The 11,981-nt window shown below is 42.5% G+C and overlaps 1 long non-coding RNA gene and 2 other non-coding genes across 3 annotated transcripts in view; 2 read left to right on the top strand and 1 right to left on the bottom strand.

Annotated features, from left to right (window-relative positions):
- Window positions 1–5,551: 5,551 nt before the first annotated feature.
- Window positions 5,552–5,622, top strand: Trnag-gcc. Its single transcript has one exon. It is a non-coding gene; the product is annotated as a tRNA-Gly (tRNA).
- Window positions 5,623–5,870: 248 nt separating this feature from the next.
- On the bottom strand, window positions 5,871–5,942 carry Trnaa-cgc. The gene has a single exon. It is a non-coding gene; the product is annotated as a tRNA-Ala (tRNA).
- Window positions 5,943–6,266: 324 nt separating this feature from the next.
- The window catches only part of LOC110319311, a 46,421-nt gene continuing 40,706 nt past the window's right edge, over window positions 6,267–11,981 (top strand). The window contains exon 1 of the long non-coding RNA XR_002380395.1: window positions 6,267–6,366. This is a non-coding gene — a long non-coding RNA (uncharacterized LOC110319311). The remainder of the gene's footprint in view (window positions 6,367–11,981) is intronic.

Here is an 11,981-nt window from a genome sequence, read left to right as displayed (position 1 = left end):
CGCATACCTTTAATCCTAGCACTTGGGAAGCAGAGGCAGGTGGATTTCTGAGTTCGAGGCCAGCCTGGTCTACAAAGTGAGTTCCAGGAAATTTTCATCCTTTTTGTTTTGGGGCAACTCATTTGTTGCACACAGAGGTAACCTAATGACACTCCTATTCATGATAGGTTATTATCATGAGACCACCGACTCTCTTATTCTGTGTGTGAATGTGTGTGTATACTTTGATTGATTGATTGATTTTGATAAGGTCTCCCTATGTAGACCCAGATGGCTTGGAACTCACTATGTAGGTAGACAGACCTCAAATTCATAGAGATCTGCCTGATTCTATTTCCTGAGTGCTGGGATTAAAGGTAAATACTACCATGCCCAGCTATTTATTACTTTTCCTTCATATCTTCATTACATCTCCTTGCCTCCCCAGAAGCTATCTTTGTGTGTAATAGCGCACACGTAGCCTATTGTTTATATCTGGTCTGGAAAAGCATGTGCTATTTTATGGAATTGATTTTAAGCTGCCAACTGTAGTGTTCTGTGTCTCTTATCTCATAGTGCATATTATTCACTGGGTAAGGTTTTTTGAAAACTCTCATGTTGCTCTAAGATATAGACAAATAATTATAGACAAATCCATTTGAGCACCATAATAATTCATGTTCTCACTCTGACTTAACAGGACGCTGAGGTAGTTCCCATAATACCACAGTGAACGACCTTGTGGGTAGCACTGGGGGCATGAGAGATGGGACCAGGAATGGATGGTTACAATAGGGAAGGGAAGCTAGCACCGAGACAGTCTGAAGAGGATCGATCCATCTAATTTGCATGGTCCCTAGCAAGATGAAAACACAAAAAAATCTGTTTAAATATTAAGACCTACAATGGGGCTACAGAAGACAATGATATAAGTTCAACCTCATATGCTACACATTCACAGCCCCCCCACCTTGAATCTATCAAAATTAGGAAAATGGTTGAAATTGGAAAGCACTGAAGTTTGGGAATGGATGATTAATGTGTGGGTTGATTTTGTCAGCTGGACACAAACCAGAGTGGTCTGGAAGGACGAAGCCTCAACTGAGGCGGTATCTTCATTATGGAACCCACATGGTCTAGCATTTTCTTGATAGTTGGTTGATGAAGGAGAACCCAGCTCACCGTGAGTGATGCCATCCTTGGGCAGTATAAGAAAAGTAGATAAACATGTGCCGACCAGTAAGCAGCCCTCCTCTATAGCCTTTGTTTCAGTTCCTGTCTCTAGGTTTTTGTCTGGACTTCTACTCTGACTTCGTTTTGTGATGGGCTATACACTATTAGCTGAAATAAACCCCTTCCTCCCCAAGCTGCTTTTGGGCAAGGTGTTTATTACAGTGCAAGGCAGAACAACCAACTTAATGAGATATGTTACAAATGTGGACAGAGTAGATTTCTCAGGGTTATAATTCTACACTGTGTATTCAGATTACTCCTGGCATGGCAGTATATGTCCTTAATCCCAGCACCCAGGAGGCAGAGGCAAGCAGATCCCTGCAAATTCAAGGCCAGAAGGGAGACACAGGGAGATTCTGTCTTTAAAACAAAGGCTCAAGTTTCCCCTCAGCAAATTTACTTGCAGGAATGTGTTATAATCATACAAAATGGTGCTCATCCAAAATGTTGCCTGCAGCCTTGTTCTTACCATCTTGGCATCAGGAGTCGTCTGCCAAGGACCAGGCTGAAGGAATGACCAGCCTGTACGAAAAGCACTTTTCACCATCTTCACACATCTTCTTGTTGCAGCTGCATTCTTCGCCCCCATGCCTTGATTCTGATTTTTTCTTTTTTTTTAGGAAACTTGACCTTAGGATACTATTTAGCAAAGAGTAATGGAAAGATTACCATTACACATGACTTGGGAATAAGAGAGCCTTGGGTAAGGCAGGGAATGTTTTATTTCCTCTATGAGATGGTGGTGGTCACGTGGCACTGAGACTCTCAGACTCTTAGAATAAGTGCTCACCAATAAACAAACAAACAAACAAATAAATAAATAAACAAAGGATGGTGTGTTCACTGGCACACCACTATTCCATACCCTCTGTAGTGCTTGGGAAATAATTCAACTTTAGAATCAGTAACAAAGGAACAATGGAGAAGAGAGAGGGGAATAGGTGAGGGAGAGAGAAAAGTGAACTAGCGACAGCATGACAAGGGCTATGCTGTGTGTTCAGCCTGGGGACCAAGATGATAATTGTGTGCACCGAGTAGGAGAGACTGACATGAGGAGGAAGAGCAGGATCCAGATTCCTTTTAAGGCAGAAGCTCGGAGTTGTTGACCAGTCAGACTTGCCTGAGAACTGGAAAACGCCCGCCGACTGTGCGATGACTGCCTTCCAGGAACCCTCTCCACATCCTCTGCGTCCGCACGTGAGAATTATACCTGGGTTCTTCATTTCCGTGCCCCGATTTTCATCCTTAGGAAAGGAGGCCTTAGGGTACTACTTGTGATTCTAAAATGGAATAAGTAATGATTTAATTCCCAGCCAGTAAAGGGCAATCCAAATGAAAGGCTCCTCCATCTCCCCAGGGCTAGTTTTTAACCTGGGACAGAAATAAGCCGCATGTATTAAATCAATACAATCACTCACAGCTTAAAAAAAAAGGCATTGCTTTGCTGGTGTATTATACCAACTACTTCTATTTCTTAATTCCTTCCTTCCTTCCTTCCTTCCTTCCTTCCTTCCTTCCTTCCTTCCTTCCTTCCTCCCTCCCTCCCTCCCTTCTTTCTCTCAGATGGTATAAGCCTAACTGCATCCCAGTGGCAAGCCAACTCCATCCTTGGCCTTCGTACTTTGAGCAAGCACCCAGAGATGTTTCTGCTGCAACAAAAGCCCAGGTCCGTTCCACTGACGGTGGTCAGGATTGTCAAAGGCATTCTGTAACATTTCACAATTTCCTGCCTTTCCCTGTGCTTTCTCTTCCTGTCTTTCAGTCTCAGTGGGGGGGACAGTCTCTGTGGATCAGAGAGCAGACCAGACTAAAGAAAGTATGAATGTGTACCCACCCTCAGGCACAGTCCAGCAGTCCTGTGATATTTGCATGCTTGATCACACGGATAGCCAAATCGCTGCCTACTGCAGCCTTTCTTCTGGCTCTCCTGGGATCCCACTGCCCTCATCCCCTCGGGGGCACATTCTCAATTTCCTACCCATTAGCTCCTGAATCACCACTTTCCTCTTAAGACACTCCTAGGGTCACACACCCTTTCTAGTAATCCCTTCTTTTTTCCTTTTGCTCTGAGTTTGAGGCAATTCCCCTGCTTCGTCCATGGGCTGGGATTACAGGTCTGAGTCATAGTCCCCACCTTTTTATTCTTCATAAAATGAAACAAAAACAATGAGGCTTCAATCATGACAATTTCACATGAGCACAATGCTCTCGTTCTCTCTCTCTCTCTCTCTCTCTCTCTCTCTCTCTCTCTCTCTCTCTCCACTCTTCCCCTTGCAGCTTCACCTGCCTTAATATCTCTCCATTTACTTTCCGGATCACAACATGCCACATCACCACACTACACCTCTATCTGCTCTCGTGCGCACACGCGCATACACACACACACACACACACACACACACACACACACACACACACAGAGTCAATCTGGATTGCACATATAAAGAATATGTGATATTTGCAAAGTGCTCCCTCTCTCTCCTCTCTTAGATTTCTGGTTTACAAGATAATAAGTAAATGCTAATAAGTGGGTGGCTTAAAATGAGTTGGTGCAAGGCAAGGAAGCAATGGTTTTCCTCACTGGCTTGGAAAAGCTCTGGCAGGCCAAGTCCTTTCAACTGTGATATTTTAAACCACATTTCTGCCCCATTTTGCTCACTGCAAAAAATAAACTTGTTCAAAGTAAAATGGTCTGACCTTGCTCTCTCTCGGGTTACTTGGGATCAGAGTTTAGATTTTCCAGTTCACTAATACCTTGGTATTTTTTTTTTTTAATATTTGTGAGTCTATGATTTATTTAACTTCAAGTTCTGCTGTTTACCCCCACACCCCCATACTCAAACTTCCTTGAACACCTTATCAATGTATAAACCCTACATTATTTCAGTGGCTGTTTATAATCTTTCTCTATCTGCACTCAACTATTCTTAATGGATAACATCCTGAGTTATGGAGCCGTATTTCAGGTGGATAGCTTGGGCAGTTGGTTAAGCTCTCAGACACTGGTCGAAATAGTGGCCAGGTCCCAATCTTCCTACTGCGTGCCTCAGCTTCATCATTTGTTAAGTTGCAGTAATTTACTTCACTAGGATGAAGTCCACAGGCAGCTAACTCACCAAGCCCCTATAACTGCTAGCATACACCGCCAGTGTGACTTGTATTTTATTCTATTTTATTTTTCCTGGAATCTTTCCTAGCTAGTCACAGGTCCCTTCAAAAATGTCGGAATTTTCCTTCCAAAAGTAAAGAGGCCAATGATGTCCAAATCCACAGTCTTCTATGAATTACAAGCATGTCTTTGCCTTGAACAATATTTCCATGACCTCTTTTCTTCCTGTTATTTTATCCTTATATACCCTGGTTTGGATTTTGGCTGTGTCCCTTTCCATGGAAACGAGGTGAAGGTTCAGACTCATCATACGAGCTGGAAGAGATGCTGAGAGTGTCATTTCATGCACGAAGCAGGAACCATCTACAGAACTCAGGTCACTTGGCGAGTAAGTAATACCTGCCAGTTCTGTGGGGGTCAGTATGACAGTTCAGTTTTCTCCTAGTAACTTAAGTTGTGTCAAAGTTTCTAATTCCTCATTCTGATTTCTATTTCCAATCCCTAGAAACATTTCCATTTTTCTGACTGTTTAAAATAATTGGCCAAGCTGGGCATGGTGACGCATGCCTTTAATCCCAGCACTTGGGAGGCAGAGGCAGGTGGATTTCTGAGTTCGAGGCCAGCCTGGTCTACAGAGTGAGTTCCAGGACAGCCAGGGCTACACAGAGAAACCCTGTCTCGAAAAAAAAATTGATAAAATCAAAATGTTATATATATATATATATACACACACACACATATATATCCATTACATATTATATCCACATTTATATTTTTTATACATATAAATGAGATCAAAGTATTTGAAAATAGGCTGGTGATCATATAATTGTATATAATCTACATACACTTGTACTCTTTGCCAAGAAAAAAACCAAACAAACACAAACAAACTCCCACCCCAAAACCCTCATACAGTTTAAGGAAAGTTAGAATTGTAAGAATTTAAAAATGTTAATATTTTGCCAATATTTAACGATCGTTGAATTAAAAACCCTATGCCATGTTCAATGATACATGTAAAAACTTTTTCTGCCCTAAGATTCTGTGATCAGTGGAACTATCTTTAAATACAATGTATGTAAGTGAGATTAAAAACTTAAGGAGAACAATGAAAGAATTCTGTTTCTTTTTCTGATTTTTAAGTATATAAAAACAGAATTGACACAAGAATTGCTCGTGTGGAAATATATCCTAGTATAGTATAAGAGAACAGCAGCTCTTGAGCTAGCATTGGTGGTTCAGTGGTAGAATTCTCGCCTGCCACGCGGGAGGCCCGGGTTCGATTCCCGGCCAATGCACTTCTGTTTTTTGTTTCAAATCTTGGTTATTCTAAAATATTAGCATTAATGAAGAAAGAAACTACGAATTTTCTTTCCTAGCATTTCGTTTCACTGGTTTTCCCAGCAATCACTAGAGTCAGTTTTCCATACTTTGCAGATTTTTCACGGCCTTTTTTGTTTTCGTTTTTCGATGTTGTAATGGTGGGCAAAATGTACAACTGAAAATCTTTTTTTGAGAAAGAATGAAAAACAAACATCAAGCTGCTTGGAGATGCCGGGGATTGAACCCGGGACCTCACACATGCGAAGCGCGCGCTCTACCACTGAGCTACATCCCCCAGCCAGAAGTTGCTCCCTTCATATGCCTACTTATACAATGAACTGAACGCTCCTCTAAACCAAGGAGTCAGTCTGACTTTAGCAAATTCCACAATGCAGTTCTTTTTTGGTATTCCTTTCTCAGGCTCTGCTCCTACTGCATCTGAACCGACTCCGTGCAGGAAGCCGGCAGCTAAACTCAGCGGCCAGCCGAGTCGCAAGGAGACGGTCAACGCCAGGTTCCAGTCGGAGCCGGGAGCCTTGAACCGCCAGAGGGGCGGGACCGAGCCCCGCCCAGCTCCTTGATCCTACTGCGCAGGCGCCGAAGATTCCTGGCGTGTAGCATAGGTTCTGAGCTTTTCTTTCAGCTAGGTTACAGTCTGGGTCCTCTACAAGTCCGCTAGTCCGCTGGGCCAGAAGAAAGGAACTGCGGAAACCATTCAGGTGACTCAAGAGACTTGTTGCTGCATATGCTTGTCTCTGCATTTAAAACTTTTGTGGATTTATTTGGGTATCCTGCACTTTTGGAAACCCCCTATGTCTCAGGAAAGCTGTGTGAAATCTACGGTTTACCTAGTGACTTTAACATTTATGCTCTGCTGTTTGGAGGACCAAATTCCCGTAGATTCTTTTAGATGGAGGTTACAGTCAACCCTTGCAGCAGAAAGTGATTTTGCTATTTGCTCCTCCTTTGCATGATTCTCAACCTGAAACAAAATGATGCTGTCCCCTTCTTGGTGGCTTAGACTTGTATAAATGTTAAGATAGGGTGGAGAAACTGCTATAGACGGCTTTTCATTCCTTTTCTATTTACACCTTGGGTCAGTCGGACTGACTGATATGTACATATAACTAATTGATAGATATACCTCTAACTTTTTTGATGTCCTTGATCTTTCCTGACCGAACCGCACCTCAGCCCTAAAGTTCCAGTTGGTTGGATGCAAGCTAGATGATTCGATGGGCTATGAATGAAAAGACGTGTGTATCTCTTCCAGGTGTATTTAAAACTGATTTGTTTCCAGGTGAGGCTCAGTGGTAGCAGGGCAGGTATATGGTGTAGTCAGAGCTGCATCAGGTCATTTCCATTTAACCTGTTAGACTGAGGCCAAAAAGCTGCAGGAGCGTGAAGGCCTGAAATTTCCTCGCCCTTCGCTTGTGCCCAGTTCAGCCCTCCAAAAGGCAGAGCAGAAAGCAGAAAAACGTCAAAAGTCACTGGGTAAACCACCAGCTTCATAATCACCTCCTGTGTTAAGAATAAGCAAATGACCACGGATGCTTAAAGCCATTTAAACAAATGATAACTCCGATTTTGTTAACTAGAACAAAGCCACACTTGAATCTAATTCAGCTATAATAAGGAATGTTTCAAAAGAAGTGAGGGAAACCAGTGGACCATTATCAAGGAGGCTTGCTCTATGCCCAAGAATATCCCTGCGTTCCTTTCCAAGACACTAGAACACACATTTCTTTCTTTCTTCTTTTTTCTTTTATTATTCTCTCATATATTACATCCAGACCACAGCTTCCCCCTCCCCTCTCCCCCATCCACTCCCTTATTCCCCTACCTCCCCTACCCCTGTCAGTCTCTCCTCAGAAAAGAACAGGCTTCCCAGGGACATCGACCAAACATGGTATAACAAGCTACAATAAGACCAACCGCAAACCATCACATCAAGACAGGAGCAGGCAACCCATAGGGAGAAAAGGGTCCTAACAAGCGGTTCGTTCCCACTGTCAGGATTCCCACAAGAACACCAAAGGAGCACACATTTCTTAAACTGATTCTGAATCAGAAATTGGAGTCAGAATCAGGTCTGCACCCCAAGGATTTCAGTAGGGAAACTGGAGAGGATGCATGTTTTTCTAGCAACTTGCTCTGGAATTCTCCTTAGGATTCCTTTCCTCAACCTTCTGCCGAATTAGCCTTCTCCCTTTTTTCTCAATCAATTCTGGTTTGTTGGTTTGTTTGTTTGTTTTGGCTTCTAAGGCTTGATAATTAGCCTAGGCTGGTCTTGAACTTGGGACAATTCTTTGTCTACCCCTGAGTGTGTGGGTAATAGTATAAGCACATGATGAAAGCCAGGCTCTCAGTAATTCTGAAGACTTCAGAGTTAAGACCAAGGAAACCTCATCTTAAATGCTCCTCCAAGTCCACAGATCCAAAGCCCCTGGGGATTCACCTGATAAAGCAAATGAGCCCTGGCTCTAAAACCAGCAGAGGCTGTGAAGGGGTATCACGGGTCTGGCTTGGCCCAAGTGGATAGCTTGAACTTACTGGGCCATTTTACTACTGTGGTTGATGGAGAGATGAAAAAGAAGGCATGTTTCAGAAAACTCCTTGCATCACTTCCATTTTGTATGCAAATAAAGCTGCCCCGGGTTTAAAAAGGCTGATCAAATATCACTAACTATATAGTATTTACAAAGCCAAAGCAAACAACCAAACTACAACCAGCAAAACCACACCAAGATGCATTCCAAATCCTCTTTTCCATTTATATTTTTTTGGGGGAGGGAAGGGAGGGGGAAGATCTCACTAAGTTGCTCAGGATGGCCATGAACTCTGTAGCTCAGACAGACCTTGAGCTTTCAATTTCTCTGCCTCAGTGTCCCAAAGAGCTGAATCTCAGGCCTGTGCCACTAGAAGCAGCTCACACCTCCTTCTGAAGGAAGTGGGATTTGTCTCTGGTACTGTGTTCACTTCTCTTGCCTCCGTTCTTGGCACTCACAATCCGGCAGGCACTGTGCATCCCCCCCTCAGAGCTATGAGTTACTGTGTCCACTCCCAGTCCAGGAAGTGGTTCTCCCTCCTTTGTCCTGACTGTGCCTTGGAATCTGGAATCACTGGGACAGCTTTTGAAAAACAAAACAAAACAAAACAAAACCAAAACCAGTTGTTTGTTTGTGCCCAAACCTTGACCAGCTGAGTTAGATTCTTTAAGGATGAATCTAGCAGCAGTCTCTTTTAAATCATGTGTGCTCACACGTTGATATGCCTATATTTGATAACAAGTCCATGTATAATCTGATGATGTGGTATATATATATATACACATAATATAATATAATGACTGCAGTTTCATTAGCATATCCATCAAAGCCTATGCCATACTTAAAACCCCAGAACTTATTCAGTTTGTAACTGAAAACTTGTACCCAGTGCCCAAGTCTCTACATTTTCTTCACAGCAGTATTCTAAAAAATTTTCAGATGATTTACCTGGGCAGCTAAGGCTACAAACGAAGCTAACACTAAGTGGGTGAGTCTCAATCTTGACCTCATATTAGGATCACTCGGAAGACTGTAAAACTCAACAGATGCTTGGATCTCATCCACAAATGCTCTCATTTAGTAGGTGTAGGGTGGCCTGGGCAGAGATGCTTGAAGGGATTGCAGGTAAGCCTAACATGAGTCGAGGTAGAGTGTCATTGCACTCGAGTCCATACTTTCTCAAGTTCTTCACTTTGTGTGTGAACATCCGGGGCTGCCATCATTCTGAAAGTAGAAGCCTCCTTGCCCAGAGCTCCCCCACACTCAGGAATTCGTGTTGCTGGAGGATGGAGCTGACTCATTCCAATTTCTCTTCCTTATTTTCCTTAATGTAAAATCAAACTGGTGGAGGCAGGTGTGTTGGTGCTAAAAATGAGCATATCTTATCCTCATCTTCTGCGCTCTCTATGCCACATTCTTATGAATAGATTCCTTTAAGTGGATGACCCCACTGATTCACTGTGGACTGAACTCAAAGGCTCACGAAGCAGCTAGGCAATGGGTGGAGCGAGGGCTGTTTGTACTTGGCACCCAGGATGCTCCGTGCTTGTAACTTCCTCGGTTAAAATCCTGATGGCTTTACTCAAGCACTTTTTTCCATACACTATTTCTGTTCCTCGGGATCATAACTGTTAGTAATTCTTCATCACCACAGTTAATTATCATTAATAACAATCTGAGGACCAAGAAAGCTGCTGATTACATTTATTACAGAGGAACTTAATAAACATTACTCTTTTCAATACGTATCCCAAAGTGAAAAATTATAGTGATCAAAATTAGCATGTAGAGTCAGAAATAGTCACCTAACAGTACAGTTAGATATTATATGGAAAGTTGCAGATTTTACCACTTAGATTCTAGTTACGAATAGCATGGAACAGAAGGAAGAACATATTTAAGAGGAGAGAGACATTACAAAATTATCGCACATCTGGAAAGAATCAATGGACAGACAGTTTGAAGGAGGGTTATTTTAAGATTAGAAGGACTGAAATAATAATGATTTTATGACAGATGTTTTCTGAATTTAAATGGTCTGTTAAATGACAGGAGTTTCTGTGGTCTCCATCTCCCATCGTTAGAAATGGAGTTCATGGTTTCTTTTATTTATTTATTTATTTAGATTTTTTTTTGAGACAGTGTTTCTTTGTGTAGCCCTGGCTGTCCTGGAACTTACCCTGTAGACCAGGCTGGCATCGAACTCAGAAATCTTCCCTTCCCTTCCCTTCCCTTCCCTTCCCTTCCCTTCCCTTCNCTTCCCTTCCCTTCCCTTCCCTTCCCTTCCCTTCCCTTCCCTCAGTAAACAGATCTCTGTTGAACACCTATCATAGGCTAAGCCCTGTGTTAGAGTGTGGTGTCACATAGCAACACAGTGTCATTTCTGACCTACTATAATTAAGGTCAAAGCTTTAATAGCCAAATGCAAAAGAATCATCTGAGAGATGGATGTATTTGTGTATGCCTGTATACACTTAGAATCCAAGCTCTTGGGAGGCTGGGGTGGACAGTTGGTCATGAGTATGTGGCCATCTGGAACGACATAGGAAGACCATGTCTTCAAGATAGATAGATAGATAGATAGATAGATAGATAGATACATAGATGATAGATGATAGGTAGATAGATTAGATAGATGATAGATAGATGATAGATGATAGATAGATAGATAGATAGATAGATAGATAGATAGATAACAAAGAAGCTATCAATGGTGCAAAGGATAGATGGCTGGAAGAGCTATAGATTCTACATGAGCAAGCAGGAAAGCTTGGTCCATAGTTAAGGCATCTGGAGCAGTCTGAAGATAGTAGGTGTGAGCAGCAGTTATACCCTGAAGATGAGCAGGGAGAGAAAAGGATCATTCTAAACATAAGAAGCAGATTAGATGATGACTGAGGAGCCAAAGCCATGATGATGGGTTTAAGGAAGAAAGGAAATCATGTACATGGGTATGCACATGTGTGAATGTAGAAGCGTTCCCTGTAATTTGGGCTATGAAATGCAAGAGATGGAATAGAGAAGCAGAGACAAGATCGAGCTCATGCAGGGCCTTGGAAATATCACAGACCCCAGATGGCTCTAGGTTGAATTCGCTGGAGGCAACAACAGAACATTTTATTTTACAGAAACGGGCTCTGGCAAAATCATCAGGTCAAGGTGCCCGGCCAAGCCTGACGACTTGGGTTTATTCCTGGAGCCCACACGGTAAAGTCTGACTCAGAAAAGTTGTCCCCTGATCTCTACAGTGTGTCATGGCACATGCCAAGTGTGTACATGTATACACATAAACACACACATGCACGCACACTGAATAAATAAATAAGTCAATGTAAGTAAAAATAAAAACAAGCCATGAAAACCATTCTAGCTGTAATGATTTGAACAACTAGAAAGGCAACCAACAGAAAGCAAAGAGACCACTGGGGGCTTTAAAGACAAACTATTTAATTTTTATTATATATATGAACGTTTTGCCTACATGTATGTAAGGGATGTGTGTAAGTTCAGCATGTATGTGCTTGGTGTCCATAGAGGTCAGAAAAAGCAGGCCTGGGAGCCTCTGGGACCAGAGTTACAGGTGATTGTGAGCCTGTGGCACAGGTTTGGAGCTTCACAGGAAATGGAAAAAAAGCCTAGGATGAAAGATCTAGAAAGCTGGTTTGCAGAATTCACAGATCAATTGGATCCACAGGGGAGAAGCAAGAGGAAAGAATCAGAGCACACTCAAGGCTCTCACATGAGCATCTCCAAGGCTCTCACATGAGCATCTCCAAGGCTCTCAC

Source organism: Mus pahari, chromosome 3 (genome assembly GCF_900095145.1).
Source record: "Mus pahari chromosome 3, PAHARI_EIJ_v1.1, whole genome shotgun sequence".
NCBI lineage: Eukaryota > Metazoa > Chordata > Mammalia > Rodentia > Muridae > Mus > Mus pahari.
Note: the sequence above shows the minus strand (reverse complement) of the source record. Positions and strands in the feature narration are given on the sequence as shown.